Source organism: Astatotilapia calliptera, chromosome 19 (genome assembly GCF_964374335.1).
Source record: "Astatotilapia calliptera chromosome 19, fAstCal68.1, whole genome shotgun sequence".
Lineage (NCBI taxonomy): Eukaryota > Metazoa > Chordata > Actinopteri > Cichliformes > Cichlidae > Astatotilapia > Astatotilapia calliptera.
The window spans coordinates 11,763,322-11,787,026 of NC_137440.1; the positions used below are offsets into that span (position 1 = coordinate 11,763,322).

Genomic DNA, 23,705 nt, shown 5'->3' on the forward strand with positions numbered 1-23,705 from the left:
AACATGCAACAGCCAGATTGGAGCTCAGGAGACAGAGCATCGTGAAACCCAAACACGGGTCAAATCCAGCGATTACACGGGGCCCGGGCTGTCTGATATCCTCAGCATCTTCAGGTCACTATATCTTTCTTCAACATTAAAATTGCAGAATTTGAATTTTATTTTTAAGTCCTTCTGACTGTACTGAAAACAAGTTCCTGCTTCAGTACGTCTGCTCTGCAGGTTCTGCTGCTGTGGCTCTGAGGTTTCCTGCTCTTTATAGATTTATCCAACTGCATTCTCACATGGCTGCTTTCCAGAATAAAGTGCCACGAGTGACAAGAGCAACATCAGCTTACAAAAACCCACCAAGCTGTACACTACACTGGACCTAACCTAACAGGTGGCACATAAAACTACGCTGGCATTATTCAGCTTTCAAACTTCTTACATTTTATATTAATAACCATTTTTTAAATTAGACTTTGATCTTACCACATACACTATTAACAATAATAACACACTGTGACATAGAGCCAGGGCTCGATATCAGCAGTTAAGAGTGACATTTGTCCATCTCGGTTTGAATCTTTATATTTGAAGTGAACACTTATTTGTGACAAGTCGTTCCTTCTGGCTAATACCAGCCTGGAGAGGAGAGCCTTCCACGGCACAACAGGTGAAGGCCTGATTGCAGTTTACTGGAACAATGATTAATGATCCGAGTTGTGCTTATCTATAGTCATGTCTGTAGGTGTTAATGCCAGACATGTGCTGCACAGCAGGTATCACAGCAGCACCACCTGGCCTAATGACCCTGCCTCTTACTAGTCAGCAGGTCTCTGGCTCCATCCTCTACAGATAAGCTGTGAGCAGGAGGATGAGGGGGTGGGTCAGAGGGTTGAGGGGGTGGTGGTTGTCGATGTGTTTTGCTCAGCTCACGCCGACCTGGAAATGAAGGAGTTAGATCGCCACCGGATCGTCCCAGAGGTGTCACGTTCCTACAGAGCCCACGTGGAGAAGGCGTAAATGTGAAAACTGTTTGTGTTTTTTGTTGGACAATAAGATTTGATTTGTTCGGGTCATTGCCATCATTGCTCATCTGTATTGTCGAACGCATTGATGATTTATCTGCAGCTATTAATAGGAGCTTTGGGGGAGTGGGTGTAATTGCATTCTTGTGATGACTGACTGTGAAGGCCAGGAGCAGCTGAAATAGATGGCACTAAAGTGACTCATATATTCTGCACTGCTGTAGCTCGTGGCAGCACATTTGGTCACTTTCTCGGGACAATTATCAACAACCTTCTCTCTAATGTGAGGAAAACAAACGGTGACAGTGGGCAGTCTTGGTCAGGGTTTAGAAATGTGGCTTGTGGATGTTTTTCAACATCTCATTCATTGAAAAGGACTAAAAGACATGTTTTGAACACCCCGGGTGGGGTAAAATCATCCCGCCTGTTGATATGTGTGCTCCTGTTGGAAATGAGCTTTCTGCTGCATCTGCACCCATGCACACAATCCATTATGAGGAGCCACACCATCAGTCTACATGTATCTAATTTCTGCTCCAGTTATCTGCGTGTTTCACCAAATCACTTCTAGTCCAGAGGAAAAAGCTCTCCAAAGGGCTGGAAAGGACTTACTGGACCACTGACTGGAAATGAAAAGTTCAGCTACTGCAAGCGTTTGGCTTTTTACTTAAATCTTATTACTTATGAAAAGCTAATAATTACTACAATTACAAAGACTCCTGATTCGACACAAGTCCATTTTTCCTTTTTGTTTTTAGAAATTTGTAGAAAACGTGAAACATCAGCAGCCTCACAAAGACCTGGAGGCGCAAAGCATAATGCCTTAATGTAGCCATTACTGTAAAAAAAGTGCCCATTAAACACGTGTTAGGTCTGGAGAAAAAGAACGGGCTATTTTAGCTTCATTTTCTCAGGTAAGATGCTGAAAGTGAGCAAAGTCTCCAGTGCCCTCAGGATGTAGAATGCCTTCCTAAATATATTTATTATGTATTTAGCTATTATTACTGGGCTTCATTCTGGTTTAATACTCCTGAGACAGACCTGGGCATTTTCAGTGCCTCAGCCAAGTCATTTATCTACTCTTCCTGCCTTGGCATAGTCATCTCATCCATTAGGACTGTCCTGCCATTCCTCTAACCCAATTGTCCTTGCTACTCTTAGAATTTAGATTCAATTTTGCCTTTACTTTAAATATCTTACAGTTTTCTCTCTGGGCTCTCTTTCCACCCTCCATAGTGGATTTGACCTTTTCACAATGGAGAAGACTGGGTCTGAGGTATTTCACAGCCCTCTGTGATGCTGACCACTTTTCCAGCTTTGACACTTTATGGAAGAAATATGATCTGGCCTGTTCTAATCTCTTCAGGTACCTTCAGATCTGTCACTTTATGCTGAAATGGTCAGAGGTGTTATAAGCGAGAGAGAAACCTCTCGAAGAACCCTGAATAGCAAGTATATGAGCTGACTGTAGACTGCATGGTGTTGAGACTTTATTTTAGACCATTTTATTTTACTCATCATTGATTCTAAAACTTGTGAAAAGATCCGTATGTTCTAGATAATAACTAGAAAGAACTAGAAACTCTTTGGGAAATTGTCTAATGAGGTCATAGAATTAATATCTATTAAACTAGGAAACATAAACCAATCATATCGTTGTGCACTTTGTGTCAGTGAGCAACCTGCTGCTAATACTGCGTATGCCCTCTTTGGCCTTCAGAACCTAATTCTTCAAAGCACAGATTCAGCAAGGGGCTGGAAACATTCCTCAGAGATTTTGGTCCATGCTGACATGACAGCATCTCATGGTTGGTGCAGAGATTTCAGCTGCATTCATGATGAGAATCTCCCATTCCACCACATCTCAAAGGTGCCTCTAAGATCTGGTAACTGTGGAGGCTGTTTGAGTACAGTGAATTCCTGCTCGAAGCAGCCGTCAGAAGATGGTACACTGTGGTCATGAAGGGATAGGCATGATCAGCAACACTCAGGTGTGCTGTGTGTGCAGCTGGTACCAAGTGGCCCAAAATGTGCCAAGAAACTATCCCCCACCCACAGTACTAAACCACCAGCAGCCTGAACTGTTGGTACAAGGCAGAATGAATCCATGCTTTCACACTGTTTACACCAAATTCTAACCCTACCATCTCAATGTCAAGACTCATCAGACAAGGCAGTGATTTTCCAGGCTCCCGTTGTCACCTTCTGGTGAGCCTCTGTGATTTGTAGCCTCTGTTTCCTGTTCTTAGCTGACAGGAGCGACGGCCGATTTGGTTTCCTGTTGCTGCAGCCCATCATCCTCACGGTTTGACACGTTGTGCATTCAGAGATGCTCTTCTGCATACTTTGGTTATAACAAGTCATTACTGGGATTACTGTTGGTTTCCTATCAGATTCCAGTCTGGTCCATCTCCTCTGACCTCTGTGATCAGTCTATATGTCTAAGTGCACTGTTGATGCCACGTGATTAAGAAACAGTGAAACAGGCGTAACTAATGAATTACAATGTGATGCTAATACATCTGCAAACCTGCTGTATGCAGACTGCAAAGTGAACCGTCTAACTCTACATTAGGGCTGAACGATTATGGAAAATAATCTAATTGCGATTTTTTTGCCCCAATATTGCGATTGCGATGCGATTATTTTTTAAGGTCTTTGTCTTCTGTATTATTAAACAAAGACAAGCAATACATCATATAGTATGGCCAATACTATATTACATTAATTTTAAACTGTTCTTTCCTGGAAGACAGACCTCTGTTATGATGACATGAGGTGATGCATGAATTGATGACTGACATTTTTATTTAACTTCTTCAATCACAACAGTATATTTGAACATACACAATAGTTTATTTTTAGCTTACAAACATCTGAGCATAAAGTGCTGACAAGGAACCCTGGTGTAAACATTAAAATGAAAGTCAGTACAATGTGCAGATTGCAGAAATATACATTAAAAAAAATCAGTGGCTTTACCACACTCAGTTTTTCGACATCTGTGAACTACTAGACAGTCATTCAATTAAAAAATAATATTAAATAAATAAAACTAATAAATAAAAAATACACACATCTTACTGATCTCTGCAGTCAGTAACATTACACATAAAGTGCAAACATAATAGCAATTGTATAAACACACACACAAACACGCCTTTAAAATTTAAAGGCTGTGAAATTGGACAGTCTAGTCTTCTGATTAGCGTCACCGCTGTCTCGGTGGAGTTTAATAAACTCAGCCGTCTGCTCCTTGCTATCTAAAATATAACCAGACACTGGAGTAAACTCTCGACCGTCTCACACTTCTGTTTAATCAGTTTTCTGTTTGACGTTTAGTCAGCTGTGTGAAAACCAAGGAGGAACCCACCCGGGGGATTAATAAAGTTTTATTTTATCTAATAATCTAATAACTTTAATCTCAGCCAAACCGATTTACTCACGAACAAACAAAACACTGAAAAAAGCCCAACAATAACATTTTTAGGTTGTCTAAGTGAATTATATATTACGTTTAACCCGAGCAGCGAAAGTCCGCGGTGATCTGAACATGATGTGCCGGGAGTTGTGCCGTTCTCGGCCGCATCAGTAACCCTCGAGCTCCCGGCTAGCTATCGAGCTGGTGGGTAGAAGACGTCTCTGAAAACGTCGAAGCACTTTTGCAAATATGCGATATCTTGATAAACTGAGCAGATATTTGATGTTTACACAACTACTTTCTCGCCTGAAAATATGTTAAAAGTTTATTTTGTGACCCAGAAAGATTAGTAAGAGTAATTTTAAAACTTAGTAGCGGCCGCCATTGTTGGAAACTGGAGTTTGGCTGGGCCGCGCTATGAATTCTGGGATATGGTAGGCCACGAAGGACACACCCGACCCATCCTTCAAATTCGGGGAAAAGGAGGACGCATTTGTCGGCTGCATTCGGAGGAGTCTACGAATTTGGACAGCCCTTGGCGCGTCGCTGTGACGTAATCGGTCTACAAATGCGGCCTCAGGAGGATGCAGCCCATGAATTTGGACATGTCCAGAGTATAATCGCAGCCTTTGCGGTTAGAAAATTGCACTTGATCATGTCGCGATATTATCGCAAATGCGATATATCGTTCAGCCCTACTCTACATCCCCTTTTGCGTGGTCATGACAACATCACACAAACATAAATCAACTTTATTATTTGTTGGAATTTCAAACAGTTGATTTACACATATTACATCCACCTAATTAGTCAGTTTATCACGTAGCTTAGTGATGTGGCAGCAGCAACCGTTTGCTCATTAACAAACAGGCTAGATCACAATGTGGCACTTCATACAGCCCTTAGCTGGTCTCACATGCACCATCTGTGTGTTAATGTAAGGTTTCTGAAGGCATGGACAGAGAGCGACACGAGCAGGGCTTCTGAGGGAACATTGGATTACCTTTGAAGAGATCTGGATGGTCGGTTTGTGCGATTTGATGTCTGTTGTATCAAAACTGCACACTTGCATTAAGTCCTTTCTTGGCCAAAAGTCAAAGGGAGACTTTCAGAAAGGATTTACAGGAGTAAATAATTTCCCAGGAAAAAAACAAAACCAAAAAAGCTTTGCTTATGCTGCTGAAAAACTCACTGAGTAAACAAGAGGAAGAGATACTCAGGACATAGAGGAAGAATATGTGCAGAGCTTTGTGGACGTGGGCAGATAAGAGAAAACATGTACAAAGTAAATGAGGAATAGAAAAAGTCTTCTGGATAGAGGACAAGCAGAAAAGGTACAACTACCAGTCTCCTGGGGACAGTCTAGCTCCAGAGGGTCAGTGTTCATAAACTATTTGGATGATGACCGCTTTCAGTGTTCATTAAAGTCAATGTTGGCATACTGTAAGCTCCTTACTTTGCCCCTGAATGTCGCTGCGTTCAAAGATAGACACGCTTGCATCTTTGGGGTTCTTTGCCTTATGATTAGTTATCAATCTAAGCTAGTTAAGCAAATGCATGATGAAAGATGCTGGATTTGGTTTGGTTTAGCTATCAGTACGGTTAGTGTAAAAATGCTCTCTGCATTACAGCGTTCACAGCTGGAAATATAAAACGTTCCACGTTTCAGTCAGTGGACTTTAACCTGGAAGACACCCCTGACCAGGCTCTTTGTTATCTCGGCAGATGACAACACTCACACTTCCTTTGCTGCTCTCCGTCTCTTTAATTCTCAAATCCTAGCTATGATGACTTCATTTTCTCCATGAGTGTGCAGTCTCACCTTTGACCCACAGAATCTCCCCTGGCTGCCTGTCTATAGGGAGCACAATGGGTCCTCAAATCAGAGTTCATACTGAAATGGTTGCCAGAGCTTAGTGTCTCAATTCAACGCACAGAAAAAGACTGATAGCAATAAAAGAGCAGCAGCTTCAAAGGCACAGTAGTCCATCATGAAGGCTGCTATAAATTTAAAAGCCAATTTCAGTTCTTATGCACGACCAATTTTGACCGTTGGCCTTACCAAATGAGGAAGATCAAAGCATAAAAATACACTCAATGCTTGTACAGTAATTGTACAATGTTATGAGACAGCAGGAAATGGCGTGTCACAAATCTAGAGGATCATCATTTAGCCTGGAGAAATAGTTTGCTGCTTTATAAGAAAGCCCTCCGCAAAGCCAGAACATCTTACTATTCATCACTGATTGAAGAAAATAAGAACAACCCCAGGTTTCTCTTCAGCACTGTAGCCAGGCTGACAAAAAGTCAGAGCTCTTTTGAGCCAACCATCCCTTTAACGTTAACTAGTAATGACTTCATGAACTTCTTCACAAATAAAATTTTTATCATTAGAGAAAAAATTACCAATAATCATCCCACAGATGTAATATTATCTGCAGCTACTCTTAGTACCATCGATGTTAAGTTAGACTCTTTTTCTCTAATTGATCTTTCTGAGTTAACTTCAATAATTACTTCCTCCAAACCATCAACGTGTCTTTTAGACCCCATTCCTACAAAACTGCTCAAAGAAGTTCTGCCATTAATTAATTCTTCAATCTTAAATATGATCAACCTATCTCTAATAATCAGCTATGTACCACAGGCCTTCAAGCTAGCTGTAGTTAAACCTTTACTCAAAAAACCATCTCTAGACCCAGCTGTCTTAGCTAATTATAGGCCAATCTCCAACCTTCCTTTCATATCAAAAATCCTTGAAAGAGTAGTTGTCAAACACCTAACAGATCATCTGCAGAGGAATGGTTTATTTGAAGAGTTTCAGTCAGGTTTCAGAGCTCAGCACAGCACAGAAACAGCTTTAGTGAAGGTTACAAATGATCTTCTTATGGCCTCTGACAGTGGACTCATCTCTGTGCTTGTCCTGCTAGACCTCAGTGCAGCGTTCGATACTGTCGACCATAATATCCTATTAGAGCGATTAGAACATGCTGTAGGTATTACAGGTACTGCACTGCAGTGGTTTGTATCATATCTATCTAATAGACTCCAATTTGTGCATGTAAATGGAGAGTCCTCTTCACACACTGAGGTTAATTATGGAGTTCCACAGGGTTCAGTGCTAGGACCAATTCTGTTTACATTATACATGCTTCCCTTAGGCAGGATCATTAGAAGACATAGCATACATTTTCACTGCTATGCAGATGACACCCAGCTCTATCTGTCCATGAAGCCAGATAACACACACCAATTAGTTAAACTGCAGGAATGTCTTAAAGACATAAAGACCTGGATGGCTGCTAACTTTCTGCTTCTTAATTCAGATAAAACTGAGGTTATTGTACTCGGCCCTGAAAAGCCTAGGAATATGGTATCTAACCAGATTCTTACCCTGGATGGCATTACCTTGGCCTCCAGTAATGCTGTGAGGAACCTTGGAGTCATTTTTGACCAGGACATGTCCTTCAACGCACATATTAAACAAATATGTAAGACTGCTTTCTTCCATTTGCGCAACATCTCTAAAATTAGAAATATCCTGTCTCAGAGTGACGCTGAAAAACTAGTTCATGCATTTATTACTTCCAGGCTGGACGACTGTAATTCATTATTATCAGGATGTCCTAAAAACTCGCTGAAAAGCCTTCAGCTAATCCAAAATGCTGCAGCAAGAGTCCTGACAGGGATTAGAAAGAGAGAGCAGATTTCTCCTGTTTTGGCTTCCCTTCATTGGCTTCCTGTTAAATCCAGAATTCAAAATCCTGCTCCTCACATACAAGGTCTTAAATAATCAGGCCCCATCTTATCTTAATGACCTTGTAGTACCATATCACCCTATTAGAGCACTTCGCTCTCGCTCTGCAGGCTTACTTGTTGTTCCTAGAGTATTTAAAAGTAGAATGGGAGGGAGAGCCTTCAGTTTTCAGGCCCCTCTTCTGTGGAACCAGCTTCCAGTTTGGATTCGGGAGACAGACACTATCTCTACTTTTAAGATTAGGCTTAAAACTTTCCTTTTTGCTAAAGCATATAGTTAGGGCTGGACCAGGTGACCCTGAATCCTCCCTTAGTTATACTGCAATAGACGTAGGCTGCCGGGGGATTCCCATGATGCATTGAGTTTTTCCTTTCCAGTCACCTTTCTCACTCACTATGTATTAATAGACCTCTCTGCATTGAATCATATCTGTTATTAACCTCTGTCTCTCTTCCACAGCATGTCTTTATCCTGTCTTCCTTCTCTCACCCCAACCGGTCGCAGCAGATGGCCCCGCCCCTCCCTGAGCCTGGTTCTGCCGGAGGTTTCTTCCTGTTAAAAGGGAGTTTTTCCTTCCTACTGTCGCCAAAGTGCTTGCTCATAGGGGGTCATATGATTGTTGGGTTTTTCTCTGTATCTATGAAGCGCCTTGAGGCGACTTTTGTTGTGATTTGGCGCTATCTAAATAAAATTGAATTGAATTGAATTGAATAGTCTGCACCAACTGCATCCCCTTTAAGATGCATTAAAATAAAGGGGAAGGGGTCACATCATGAAGAGCAACAAACACAGACAAATACAGATGGGAAGACACTGCTATATACACACAAGAGGGCAATTAAGGAAAGTAGAGACAACTGGGTAATGAAACGCAGGTGACAACAATCAAAGTCAACATGAGAGAAAGTAAAACTACAAATGACTACCAAAATAAAAAAGGTGATAAGCAGTAACTAAATAGGGAAATCCAGATAAAAGACTGAACTAAACAACAGGGGAACTGACAAAGAGAAAAAATAAACTCCAAAACAAAAGAAAATAAGGATTAAAGATTAAATACACTACTGAAAGTTAACAATATGCAAACTAAGAAGCAAACTAAAAGTCCATAAACTCGCAATAATAGATTAAAGACCCAGGATCATGAAATCCAGTCTAGAAGTTATAAAATGAAGTAATATTTTTGGCATCACTCTGGGACAAAATGTTTCTGATTTTAGAGATATTGTGCAGATGTACGATAGCATTCGTGCATATTTGAAGGACATATCGTGGTGAAAAATGACTCCGAGATTCCTCACAGCGTTCCTGGAATCCAAGGTAACACCATCCAGAATAAGTGTTTGGTTAGATGCCATGTTATTAAGATGTTTAGGGCTGTGTAGTTTTATCTGAATTTAGAAGCAGAAAATTAGATGTAATCCAAGTCTTTATGTATTTAAGACATGCCTACACTTTAACTAATTGATTTGTGGCATCTGGCTTCATTGGATCATCTGCATGAAAATATATGCAGCGCTTTCTAATAATACTGTCTAAGGGAACATTGTGTAACGTGAAAAGTACTGGACCCAGCACAGAGCCCTGTGGAACTCCATCACCAAGTCTATCATATATACACAATTCAAACCATTCCAGCATATTTCCTTTAATAGCACCAGCGTACTCTATTTAATATATTAAAATTTTATGATCAGCAGTATCCAATTCTGCACTGAGATGTAGCAGGACAAGCACAGAGATGAGTCCACTGTCAGAGGCCATAAGAAGACCATTTGTAACCTTCACTAAAGCTGTTTCTGTGCTGTGATGAGCTCTGAAACCTGACTGAAACTCTTCAAATAAGCCATTCCTCTGCAGATGATCTGTTAGGTGTTTGACAACTACTCTTTCAAGGATTTTTGATATGAAAGGAAGGTTGGAGATTGGCCTATAATAAACTAAGACAGCTGGGTCAAGTAAGTCTTTTTAAGTAGCAGTTTAATTAGAATCCCCTGAAAGCCTGTGGTATGTATCCTTTTAATAGAGAGAAACTGATCATATATAAAATCCTAGTATTAATTCTCCAAAAGTTGATTCTGTTCATCTGGACGTGGCGTTTTGTGGGAGAAACGTTTCGTCACTCATCCAAGTGGCTTCTTCAGTCTCAGCTGACTGCAGGTTTCCCCAATCTTATAAACAGTATACAGTATAAATATTGTAGTTCAGAAAGGCGTAAAGGACAGGAGGACTGTAAATAAATATTATAGGTTATTAAAAATGTTGTAGTTAACATTATGTCTTACAATAGTCCTTTGAGGGCTTCTGAGTATTTCACAGATCAAATGAAGATAATCTCAATTAGAACAACAACATACCTTCACCAGCTTACATGTTATCAGGTTTAAGGTGTGTTTTTGTGAATTATAGCAGGGACTCCATCCCCTCTCATTACCTGGTTTATTTTTAAAAGGAGCTGTGTACTGATATACTGGTAGTGCGTCAGTCCAACACAAACACAATAACAGGTATTTCTAAAGTTTTTGGCAGAAAGCCTAATCATTTCCAGTTTTTGCTGCTGCAATCTTCTGGAACAAGTACTGTGCCATCAAGGGACCCTGTCGTCCTGCACTTATAGACTACAGAGAGAAAACCAGCTCGTCTATTTTCATATGCATCTACCAAAGCGCCACAGCTTTGGTCTCCATCTCTACATTATATCACATGGTGGAATCACACACTACACTGCTGATCTTGTGACAAATCAAAATACAATAAACAAATGTACATATAAAAAATTAAGGGAAATGTCTTCAGTTTTAGTCAGTTGGGTATATTTTTATTTCTACACAACCAGCAGAACTAATGTGACTAATGTGTATTATTATTTTCTCTTCAGAACTTAAATCTGCTGCTAATCAATACCACCCACGTTTATTACAACAATAATGAAAGTAGCTGAACTAATGCTAAAACTAATAAAAGGAAAGGGAAATTAAACCATTAAAATTAACTCTTGGCTGCTCCCTTATTTCCCAAAGGGTTACCACAGCAGATGGATGAACACGTATAATTTGGCACAGATTTTACGCCGGATGTTGTTCTTCTCACAACCCTCCTATTTGTCTGTGCTTGTGTCCCCCGAGGCTGGGTTTTTATGACAGACCTTTCATGTGCTGGCAAATGTGTTAACCACTACACCATCGAGCCACTGAGTCCAAACTGAAAAGGCAAAAACAAAAACACTAAACTAAATCTACTGCAGGGCCAACGCGGAGGTCAGCCAGCCACTCACAATCTCACACCCTATTATGGCCGATTTAAAATGACCAGACAACCCAACATGCATGTCTTTGGATTGTGGGAGGTAGCTGGAGTGTCCAGAGAAAACCTATGCAGGCACGGGGAGTGCACGCAAACCCCACACTTGAAGACCTCACCCAAGCTCATAGATTCAAACCCAAGACCTTCCAGTGTTAACCACCACAGCACCGTGCCACATTTACAGTGCTTTCATGAAATGTGTCCAACAGTGTCATCTGCTGACCAAAAGCAACAATGCATGCAAGACAATGCAACACAGAAGATTTCACTGTGCACATATTAAAAATATTAGGCTGAAAGTCTCTTCAGACATCATGCAAACCTGGTAAGCCAGATTTGTCCTGCAGAAACATAATATTTTAACACATCGCATCTGATTAACACATCTCTCTTCAGTCATTCTCACTTCAGACTTGTAGCAGAAGAAGAAATCAGGCTGATCTGTCTTTCAGTAATGAACGTCAGGAAACAGCTGCAGCTTGCGAAAAAAAAAATTGGTCCTCTCCAATAATTATTTGCATTAAGGGAAATAGTCTTATGGGACTAGTTTAAGCCTATGAAGAGAAGTCATTTCCTACGCACGAGTAACTGAATGAGCCCTTTTTATGCTGCGCTGTGCCATACATCAATATGTAGCCATTCCTCTCATAAAACAAGTCGTTACACTTTTCAGGAATCTGAAAACCACTGGAGTCATTATCAGCTTCTCGTCCGCGACAAAATTGGAAGCGAGTTTGCATTTGGCATCATACCATGTGAACCGGCTTGAAGTAACGCAGTGAGAAGCTCCCGTGAGGGGGCTGCAGGGATCAAACTGAAGGCAAAATAAGATGCACTGTTGCGGCATCCCTCCACCCACACAGTCACCGTGCTCACTCGCACGCGTGTACTCCAGTCATGGCTGCTGGGGGGCGTACGTGCACAGCTACTGTGTGTCTGATCAGCACGTATATGCCAGTGCACGTGCGTGGGTGCATTTCCAGTGCACTCCATCATTCATTTCTCTCCTTGTCACTCTTTCGCCCCTTTTTTTGTGTTAATTTTCTCAATCCCTCCCACCTTGTTTTGATCTCTTTCTTCTTTTCTCTCCCACTCGCTCTCAGTCACAAAAACATGCACGTGCACCCATCTATCCACCCACGCACGCGGTTGGCACGGGCGAGTCCCCGAGAACCAGCATGGTTTGGCATGGGGTTATGCAAAGAAATACAAAAATCGTTGCGGCACCACTGCCTAATGGTGTCTCCATGGCAACTAAGGGAGCAAGGCCCTGCGTTGCGGTGTCAAACAAACACGGCAATTTAAACTTTAGTGAAGAAACGAGCTGGATGATGGTCTTGCATCATTACTGTATTTGACACACTTTAGGTGGCGGATATTTCACACTCATGAGTGCATGATGTTTAGCATGGAGAAAGCAGCCTGTGCAGCACACAGTAATACACACTGACTGTGTAGCATTCAGTACAACTCTAACAGACAGCCTGTTATATATGGGCTCAAAATGTGGTCATAAATATTTTGTACTTGTAAATCAGGATTTGTGCATGCGTAAAAAAGATTTGTGCATGCGTAAAAAAGATTTGTGCATGCGTAAAAAAGATTTGTGCATGCGTAAAAAAGATTTGTGCATGCGTAAAAAAGATTTGTGCATGCATAAAAAAGATTTGTGCATGCGTAAAAAAGATTTGTGCGTGCGTAAAAAAGATTTGTGTGTGTGTAAAAAAGATTTGTGTGTGGACTTAGCCAAAAAAACCCTGCAAGTTAAAACTACGAATTTTGACCCTATTTTTCTTCCTTTCATCTGATTGGTCAATGTCGTGTCAATCCCAAATGTAACATTCCAATCAGAGAATAGATGGGTTTGGCTGTCGGAGGGGCGCTTTTTTTGAACTGCAGGGGTCCGTTCTTCGTACCTCGCTTACTACATCCAAGATCAAATCATCGCGCTAACTTTGAGCTCGCTATCCCGGTTCTCCGAACACACCTGTTGTTGACGATTAGTATAGCTGGATGAAGTAATGTGAGATCACCGGGTGGCTTAACAGGGGCTACGCATCGATAGTAGAAACATTGATCGGCAACCCTCTGATTGGTCGGCGAAAATGTTGAAGGAGCGCGCTCTGTATTTTTCGGCAGCAGAGCAAGAACTCTTGATTGAGGGATTTCAGGAGTTTCAGAGTTTAATTAAAACGCAAGGGAACACTGCAAAGGCTGCAAAAGCAAGGAGAGAGGGCTGGCAGAAAGTTGCTGACAAATTAAACTCGTAAGTAATTTAATAATAATAATAATAATAATGCATTGGATTTATATAGCGCTTTTCAAGGCACCCAAAGCGCTTTACAATGCCACTATTCATTCACTCTCACATTCACATACTGGTGGAGGCAAACTACGGTTGTAGCCACAGCTGCCCTGGGGCAGACTGACAGAAGCCAGGCTGCCATATCGCGCCATCGGCCCCTCTGGCCAACACCAGTAGGCGGTAGGGTAAATTTATTATATTATATTACATTATATCCTCTTTCACATTAGAGCCACAACAGGACCCACTAGAACATGGGAACAAGTAAAAGTGAAATATAAGAATATTCTACAGACTGGTAATATTTATCACTTATATTGCTTTTAGTCTCTTGAAAAGAGACTCTGAAATAATCTGTTTGTTTGTTTATAACAGCAACCAAGAAAAGGGCAGAGCAAAAAAAGACAGGTGGTGGTCCTGCACCCCCTCGTCAACAAGTTGGTTAAGTAAATTATACGCACACGGGAAAATCGATATCTCTCTATGAGCACACTGTCGCGCTGAGCTAAAGGATCCTGTCTATCCCGCAATATACGCGGAATTCTGAAAACTCTCCTTATCAATCTTGCACCTTCCGCAATGGGCTGCTCGCGTATACGGACAGGACATGGCTGCGACAGGCTTCCCAAATCCACCTTCGCTTTTATAGCCGTGGTCTCTCATCTTGATTACATGCAGTAATTTACTATTACTACTCTAAAATATGAATTACATCTGTAATAATCAAATACATGAAATAGAATGATTAATAGTACATTTCCCTTTTTTTAGGAAATGACCTGTATGTATCTGTATGAAATCAATAAAAGAATCAAGTACTGCATTATCTTTAGTTACATTGATAATATTTATTTATGGTAAAACAGTGGTAAAATATCGCTGTTGCTTTCGTATAAATGAAGTGGACATACCTGAGTGGCCGCGATCTAATCCTGTTTACATAAAGTAAGCCTGCTCCCGAGCAGGTTTACGCTTACGGATCTGTTGCTATGACAGCAAGTCCCGGATGAGCTTCGGGGAACCGAACGATCCAGGATCACGCGAAATCGTCAACAATCAAATCCAGCTAACTTACTTAGTGAGGTACGAAAAACGGACCCCAGGTCTTTGAAGGGAATAAATGCCCTTTTACATGCCAACCCAGCGTTTTCCTTCATCACCATGAAGGAAAACAGTCTGTGGTCGTCCGAGTTTGGTGATTTTTCTGTCACAGGACTACGTGTTTAATACAGGGACTTCCACAGCCTTTTCAACAGCGCTGCGGACGCGGGGGGGGGGGGGGGGGGGGCAGCGCAGTGTTTTCATTACAAAGCTTTCTTCGTTATGAATTAGCATATATGTTTTTATTGAACATTTGAAGAACTAGCAAAAAAACCCCACAAACTCTTGTAGTTCACATAAAGTCAGAGATAAAAACGACAAGGAGCAGGTGCATCTAGTACAGGTAGAGCTGCTGCAAAAACCCACAGAGCCCAGCAGCCAGCAACAAATTCTGGATCCTTTGCTTTTAGTTAGCAATTAGCATTAGCAGCACATCCTGCGTCCGATGTGAAAGGACTTTTATGCTGCGCACTGTGACTCACAGCAGTGGTCCCGGGTCAGCCCTGACGTTGTGGCAATCCTAAAGTAATAATGGTATTTCTAACCACTGACATACCACAACTTTATCCTTTCAACAGCTGCTGAAAGTAAGGGGACCTAACTGCTATCGGATATTTATATAGAGATTACCCTTCAAGGACCTGCAGTTCAAAAAAGTGCCCCTCCGACAGCCAAACCCATCTGTTCTCTGATTGGATTGTTTAATTTATGATTGACATGACATTGACCAATCAGCTTAAAGGAAGAAAAATAGGGTCAAAATTCGTACTTGTAACTTGCAGGGGTTTTTTTGGGCTAAGTCCACACACAAATCTTTTTTTACACACACAAATCTTTTTTACGCATGGACAAATTTTTTTTACAAGTACAAAACCGATTTACAAGTACAAAATATTTATGACCACATTTTGAGCCCATAGGTTATACACATTTTTATTGTTTTTGAATTATACTGTGAGCATTTCCCCAATTAATCACATTTTCTATGTTTTGGGAACATACTGGACACTCGTCTGTAATGTCAAAGTGAACTTTTTCGCTTCAAACGAAGGTTTTTGCACTGGATGACACATCTCCAGGACAGCAGGGGGACAAGAGGATAACGCAGAAGTGGCTCTCTGAAATAAAACTGTTCTCACATGAAGAAGAGCATTAGTCATTCTGGCAAATTCCCAAAAATGACATATTTTAATATTCACTGGAGTAATAATCACTCTGATCTGTGCGGTGTAACCAGAGGGAGCCCAGGTGGATGTATGAGTCAATAAAACGTCACATAGTTGTTAATTTCTCAGCTTCGCGCTGACGCTGGTTATTATCATTGCCATGGCAATGAAGTCTCCCCAATCGATGACAATGTGATGATGAAATACTACATTAAACTGCATTTAAGGTGCTTTAAATTAACAGAGCAGTCCAAGTACCAAATAGCCCCAGGCTGCCTAAATATAACCCAACCTCACCCATAATATATGATGGAAATATGTGAACGAAGGAGCAAAGATCCAAATCTTAGCTAAACCAGAGCTACAAAGTGAAGGCACTGGCATGACTGTGCATTAGTGTGGATTTAAAATAATTTTATATAAACTGGTTATTCATGTTCTTTTCTAATAAGCTAGAAAGGTAGGAAGCCAAGTGTAATGAGTTCTGTGCAATAATCAGCTTAATACTGTATTGCACTTGTGATCTGACCAAATTGCCTATTTAAACTCCGAGTCCAGTATAGTCAGGTCGATTTACTTACAGGGCACATTTATTGAGTTTAGCAGAACAACAAGTGAATGCAGCATCAGAGTGATCCGTCTCAAGACGTCGTGTTAATGGTAATAACGATAAACGGTAAGTTATTTTTATTCTCCACCTAATAATTCTAAAAAAACAAAGAAAACAAAAACTGTAATTCATGTTTCTACAAACACGCACACACACACACACACACACAGCCCTTTGTGCTACCTCATCCTTTGACTTTGAGGCACAAAGGTGTGTCAGCTAACTGTCGGTGCAGCTAAAGGGAGAAAGCATCGCAGTTGGAGCAGCTTATTCAGGTGAAACTTTTAAGAAGCAAGCCCAAGCAGTGCTTTCAAGTAGCAAAGAGCTTGTTCTGTTTCAGTGCATGAGTCATTTGGCTTTAATGCTTTACCTGTGGCTCAGAGGCTGGGCTCTGGCACGGACTCAGGATGCAGTGCAACCTATTGACTGCCCAGGGACAGAGAGAGAGAGAGATAAAAGCAGAGCTATAGTGGACTGAGAGCGCTGGTGAGTGACAGACACACAGAGAAGGAGAAGGGGGAGAGATGCCAAGGCAGAAGAAGAACAGAAGGCTTTCTTCTTCTCTTATTTTTGTTTTTGGGCTCAGTTCAAGATTCTCTGTTGGGAGAGAAGCCTCCTCTGAAGAGGCGGCTGCTCAGAACCTCAATAGCATCCAGCCTGTGTTCTTGTGTATGTGTGTTTTTGGGTAAGTGTTCCAAAATGAGAGCGCTGATGGAGTCAGCTGGACTCTGATTGGAGTCAAAACCATTATCCCAGCAAAGCCATTATCCCATTAGATAGCACGCCTCACGCAAACACATTCACGACCAACAAAAAGGACACAACTCATATCAGCAGCTCATCATCTGCAGCAAGTGGGATGCCCCGCACTGACTGGTGACTTATTGTCGGTGCCGGGCCACCATCTGTGCGTCAGTTCACACGTTCATCCGGAGCATTATCCTCAGCGACTATCCTAAGCACAGCCCGGCCACAGCTTTCATCCATGTCAGCTGCTGAAATGATGATGCATAACAAATGAAGTCTTCAGAGGAATGCATTCCTTTGCAGTAAAGTCCCCGAGGCTGTACCGCATTAAATGTATGCAACCACTTCTCCTCTCCTTCTCTGTCGTTCCAGTAACTGGTCACTATTGGACTGTGGCAATATTTTTCCTTTTTGAAAATCAACCTCCAACCTTGAAATCTGGGCACTGCAAACTTGATTTGTTACTGTAGCATCAGTGTTTTCCAAAACCTGTCTGCAACCTTTGCAGGCGAATAATCATTTCAAGCTCCCTCGCTTCCTGCACAGCGTCTGACTGCCAGGCCTTTGCACAATTAAATTAAAAGCTCCTTGTTACAGCCATTATGGAGTTTCCTAATATGCAGTACAGTAGAAGGAAATGATTGACATTACAATGTGCTGATGGTGATATTCCATACTGCTGCAGCTACATGTCAAGACAGAGAGATGATAGGCTGCAGGAATCCTTCCATGCTGTCATGTTCCCTCTGATTTGTTTACAGCCGGCGACTGTTTTAAGTGTTTGATTGTATCTGACGCGAACCGCCAAGATCACTCAGAAGGCTTCTGTGCAATCTTTACTGCACTTATCATTTTGCATGTGTGACAAAGTGGGTGAGAAGACCATTTGTCTATATTCTTAGTTAACATTCTTGTTTTGATTTAACCATATTTCACATGTAATCTGCAATAGGCAAACATCTACTATCCCGGGTTTGTTTATGTTTTGCACTTTTACAGATTATATAACATCTTGGTTTAAATCAATTCCTACAAGTTTGTTAAGTTAACATGTTCTTTATTTCAACTGTTAATTTGTATTGTTTAAACTTACCTTACCTACCTGTCTTGCAGAAACAAAAGGAGGAAATGTAGTTTTACTTCCTGCTTTATACCTGCTGGGGGAAGGGGAAGAACTCTTATAATTTAATAAAGTTGATTTTAGAGGGTTTGAGAAGAAATAGATTTATTGTTGTAATATGTATTGATTACACCAGAGTTTATGTTGCCAGTAAAGAGGAGTAGTAGACGTTTGAATATAATCATGTTCATCTTACCTACCTACTGAATGGAATAGTCCAGAGGAGAAATTGTTTGGTTAAGTGGACTATTTAAGCAGAAGAACTCAGGTGTTTTAGGAGAAAGGTTCAGGTCAGTGTAGCTGTGTGCAGTTTGACCTTAATTTCCGTTGATTTAAGTTCAGTTATGTTTATTTGAACTGAGTTAATTATAGAGTTGAGTTTCTTATTTGTTTCTTTGTAAATATTGTTTGGGCCACAAAATGGTGAATAAATCACTTGCTACACTAGACAGCATCAGTCTCCTGCACTTCTTTGCCCGCTTAAGTCGAGTCCTACCACAGCATGTAAAATAATACCCACTGGTCCATTTTTCATTCTTTACTGGCTTCTTCTGGAAAACATTTGCTTAATTCATGCAGGCGCTTTGAGACGGTGCATCAAACAGAAGTGAAACGGCCAAACTAGCTAAGATAAAAAGACCTCAGCCCAAACACAGGCCACGCCAATCATCCTCAGGAAACAGCATTATCATTGTGTAAAAAAAGAAAAAACATTTTGTGCAATAAAATGGTTTTTGCGGGGCTAACAGCTGCATCTGTCTAATTCTTGCTTCATCCTAATTTCCTCTAAGGGTGCTGAAAGGGACAAGCCACACCGAGCAGTTATCTGACAAGACAATCTACTATTCTCCGTGTTATTGTAAGCCAGGTGACATACTACAAACACGATTTCTCAAGTTTAGTGCTTGCCGAAAACAAATTGGTACTGAATAAAGTAATGGCCCAGCAGCTTAGCAGAGCATGAAGCTGGTTTATACATGGGTGTTGTTATTAACATGCATGAACCTTTCAAAATATGGGAAATGATGGTGTCGGTGCAGGTGGTGGATCCACTTCTGATACTAAAGCAAAAGATCAGTGCAAACTGCTTCACAAAGATGCTGGCAGCTTGTGTTTCATTACTTGGGCTTTGTGCAAAACAGTTTGTGAAGGTGATGAGTGGAAGCGCGTGTTTAAACACATGTGCTAATCATGGAGGCACATTAAAGCGCATTAAGTAAAAGAGAGGTAAGAGCAGATTGTGTAATCTTATCTGTAGTCACTGCGTTCGTTTGAAGAGTTTAAGAGTTTAAGAGTTTAAGAATGAGTTAATGTTCAATTTACAGAATATGGAGTTCAATTTGTTTTTCTTTGGATACTGTTATAAATTCTGCTGCTGCATTTTATTCTGGTCTAATAAATATGGCAAAAAGACACATTCCTTCATTATGGTTAGTAAGGAAACTTGTGACTTTGAAGTCTTCAAGCTTTGCATATGTGTGCTCATGTACTCTACTGATCCATGAAGAAACTCAATTATTTATGGGTCTGGAACATGAACTGAAATTCACTGACACTTAAACTGGTTCCATGCATTGAGTCACTTGGTTGCTTTTTTTCCTGTTTTAACTGCAAAGGCTGAAAATCAAGCAGGTGAGCTGAGGGTGAATGCATACAGCTGCAGTACAGTGACACTTCAGTGTGACATGGAGTCCTGATACATGCACACACAGCTTGCAGCATTATACACAATAATAATATACAACAGAGTACATGTGTGAGGAAAATCCTGTACAAGTAGTGAGCACTGCCCGGGGGGAGGGCATGGCAGACGAGCCAGAAGAAGCATTTAGTGCTTATAGTTCACACGTTTAGATTATGTCATTACTTAGCATAGTGGCATTATGTGCACAGTTGTACAATGGGTGATAATTCCCCGGGGATCGGTCCACCTGCATCTGCAAAAACACCACACAGCCTGCTGGATGTCACTTTGGATTACAACCATCTGTTTAAATACTGTGAAGTGATAGATAAAGAGCCTCTTTACTGAGCCCACGCTGTCTGTGGCTGAATAACATCGTGTCTCTAAGTAGATTCAGTGTGAGAGTCTGTCTGCAGTGCAGCAGTGAACATCCAAAGCATCTCCTCTAACTGGCTGCTGTGGCTCTGCGCTCCACCAAGCAGCTGATTTACACCAGTAGGTGAGAACCTGGGAACCCAGGTTGTAATTCGTCACCAAGTCACCACCCACAGCGGAACGCCACCCAATACCTGATGAGGAGACGGTGCTGCGCCGCGGACGAGTGTTTCCCAAAAGAGAGCGCGTGCCCTTACGTGTGAGGGCACAACCACAGTGAGCGGAGCAGCGACAAACGATAGCGTTGAAAGGGAAACACACACGCAACAGTACAAGCACGCATGCACACGCATGCATTCAGACTAAAAGCACTTCATTCACAAAAGCCGCCCACACAGAGCCCAGCCCGCTGAAACTTTACATTAGACACATACAACACTGCCCCACACCCACATGTACACACTCACACACCCACAGCAGTGCCCTCTCCTCACAGCGCTGTCACAGAATCTCATTGTTATCATCCCTGCTGCACCGCACTGTGTATGCACTACCTCTGCCACTGCTTCCCCTCCCCAAAAACCACAGTGAGGGACTCAAACACACATTTATGGAGCTACCGTCAGCCCACATCATTTATGGCTGCATGTGGAACGTGCAAACCATTTTACAGCACCAGGAGGTAAACAGAGCTGCCTCAGTCTTTGAACTAACAGTTTTAAGTTGCTGCAGGATTTTTTTTTTTTGCACAGAAGCTCAGCTGGTCTATTAAAAGCACAAAACTGGAGACAGGTGCACATATGTTACATACAGCCTGTGTTGGACTTGTGTTTGTACATAACTTCCACCAACATATCTCCTCATGACAACATATCAGCCTCCTTCAGGGAGAAATGGGTAAACGGAGCTTCTCTGTAACCTGCCACAACAAACACATGACGAACATGAATGAACATGAAGCCAGAGAAACAACTTACCTGGCACACAGTCTAAAAGCAGGAGGCATCTAGGACCACAAGCTTCTCTGTCATCTGGAGACAGCAGAAGATTAGACAGTCATAGTGCATGAGATTAAAGACTTCCTGAGCTCTCTCATCTATCCTATGACTTTTGCCTCACATTGATCCAAACCTTCTGAGAAAAGGTAAGGGGCTGGCAAAAGGAACGGCTAAAAAGGCAAAGAAGGGTGGCAAAACGGCTGCGAGATGCTCAGATCTCCTCCACTAAGACGAGTTGCGAGCGCAACGTGAGGACCATCCACTGCAGCAGAGCAGAGTAGCGCGCAGCAAAGGAGGAGAGGGAGGGAGAGAGGAGCGAGGCAGGCAAAACAGGCATTTACTGCTGCTGGTTCCAAAAGCACGGCTGGAGCGAAAACCTGGGACTGGAGTGTGGATCCTGCTCTTTTGCTTTCATACAGATGGAGAGTTATGGAGAGCATAGACAGAGCAGAGCATCGTTGTAGGACGTGGTGAAAGGCTTATGTCTGCTGCACGACCTCCATCTGACTTCTCTTTTGCACAACATTTAATATTTTCCCCTTCTTGGCAACAAATATTTCATGTTTGCTATCATTCTCCAGCTTCTTCAGAGTTGCTGTGGACAAACTATTGAATCATCTCTAACAACAGCTGTCATATTCTTTTGTTTCCTTACTTTATTTCTCTTTATTGTGCTGTCTCGGTCATTTTCCAGCTATATAAATCTGTACAGCGGAGATCCAAGGTGATGACGGACACTGCATTCCCACAGGAAGTCAAATGATGCACAAGGAGTATTCATTCTATTAACCGCACATGGATATTCATGTTAAACTCTTTCTGACAATGTGGCACATTTTGCTATAATCTCTCTTATGGAGCAGTTGGGCCACCTGGCTAAAGTGTCTCTTGCTTGCTGTACTGTAACAAGGGAACAGGCTTTTAGTTAGAGTCCTTCGGCCCCAGCAGGGCTCAAGGTCGCTTGGCAGAGCTGCCTGCCGGCAGCCGAAATCCTTCAATGATTAACAGCGGCAGACAGGATGGAAAAGCTGTCAATCCAAATCTATAGTCTTGGCCAAGAGAGCCGGCCAGCTAACCCACGTGCATTCTAACAGCGCTCGACCAGGTAGAGCGGGGAGATATATGAACCCACAGAAAAAAGTCAATCCCCTCTCACCGAAAAGGTGGGTACATACAAAATACTGATATTGTTCTGCAGCTCACCAGGGGACACGACAAGGTCAGAATGGCTGTTTGTCTGGGTTTATAATGAGCTCAGGTCAGAGCAACGTTTGATCACATGTTACCTGGTGGATTCATGTTTTCATAGCTTCATTTGATCTTTATTGTAAATCGGTTGTCAAAACACACAGCTGGGGGACGGCTGTTGTACCGGGGGGCACCCCGGAGACAACATGACCAGCGTGACCAGAGAATTTGATTGCTTAAACCGTGCTTTATTAAGAGGGCAAAGAAACTAGGAAAACACCAGACTAACCTTTAACGCTAATTCAGGAAGTCAGAAACAAACCTTATCCTTAGCTATGAAAGCATTCAAGAGAACTAGAAGTGAGGTACAACTCAGAATTCCTATATTACATTGAATGCCTCACCAACAAAAGACTTTAATTGAGTGAATTCTTTAGTTTCAACCGTCGCCAGGGTTTCCTTAGTTCCTTCTGATCTGTTGCATTGTGTAAATAAAACGCTGCTGTTGCATTTTCACTCCTCGCCTCCGGGTGGCATCTGCACTTGGGTCCACAGCTTGTCTACAAGCCTGGCGGCTCAGGAGCTTCTTCCTGTGAGGTGACAGTGCTAGCCACCGTGCTAACAAACCAATACTGGACTTATGAACTTTATATTATTAATTTATTAAAGCTGATAACACGTTACAGTGACATCAGCACACATTATATTTTATGAGACTGATGTTTTCATAAAAGCATTGTTACATGTTACAAATATTGGCTTTCCGTGCTGACTTATTTGTGGTAAACAGAGCAGGGCGATATGACCAAAAATGTTTATCGTGATACACATTTGAAAATTTGCGATAAAGATATAAGTGACGATATAACTGACACTAGACAAGATACTTTACAACTCCACAACTTTATTAGTGCAAA

The 23,705-nt window shown here is 41.7% G+C and overlaps 1 protein-coding gene across 6 annotated transcripts in view; it reads right to left on the reverse strand.

Annotated features, from left to right (window-relative positions):
• Nucleotides 1-23,705, reverse strand: part of dlgap2a (discs, large (Drosophila) homolog-associated protein 2a) — a 209,580-nt gene that overhangs the window by 124,261 nt on the left and 61,614 nt on the right. Inside the window, exon 1 of one of the 6 annotated variants that reach the window (XM_080294022.1) lies at nucleotides 21,580-21,855. The exons of the other annotated variants lie outside the window; for them this stretch is intronic. The gene's annotated coding sequence lies outside the window, so the exon portion shown is untranslated. Of the gene's footprint in view, nucleotides 1-21,579; nucleotides 21,856-23,705 lie in introns of those variants that run through there. 6 annotated transcript variants of the gene reach the window in all.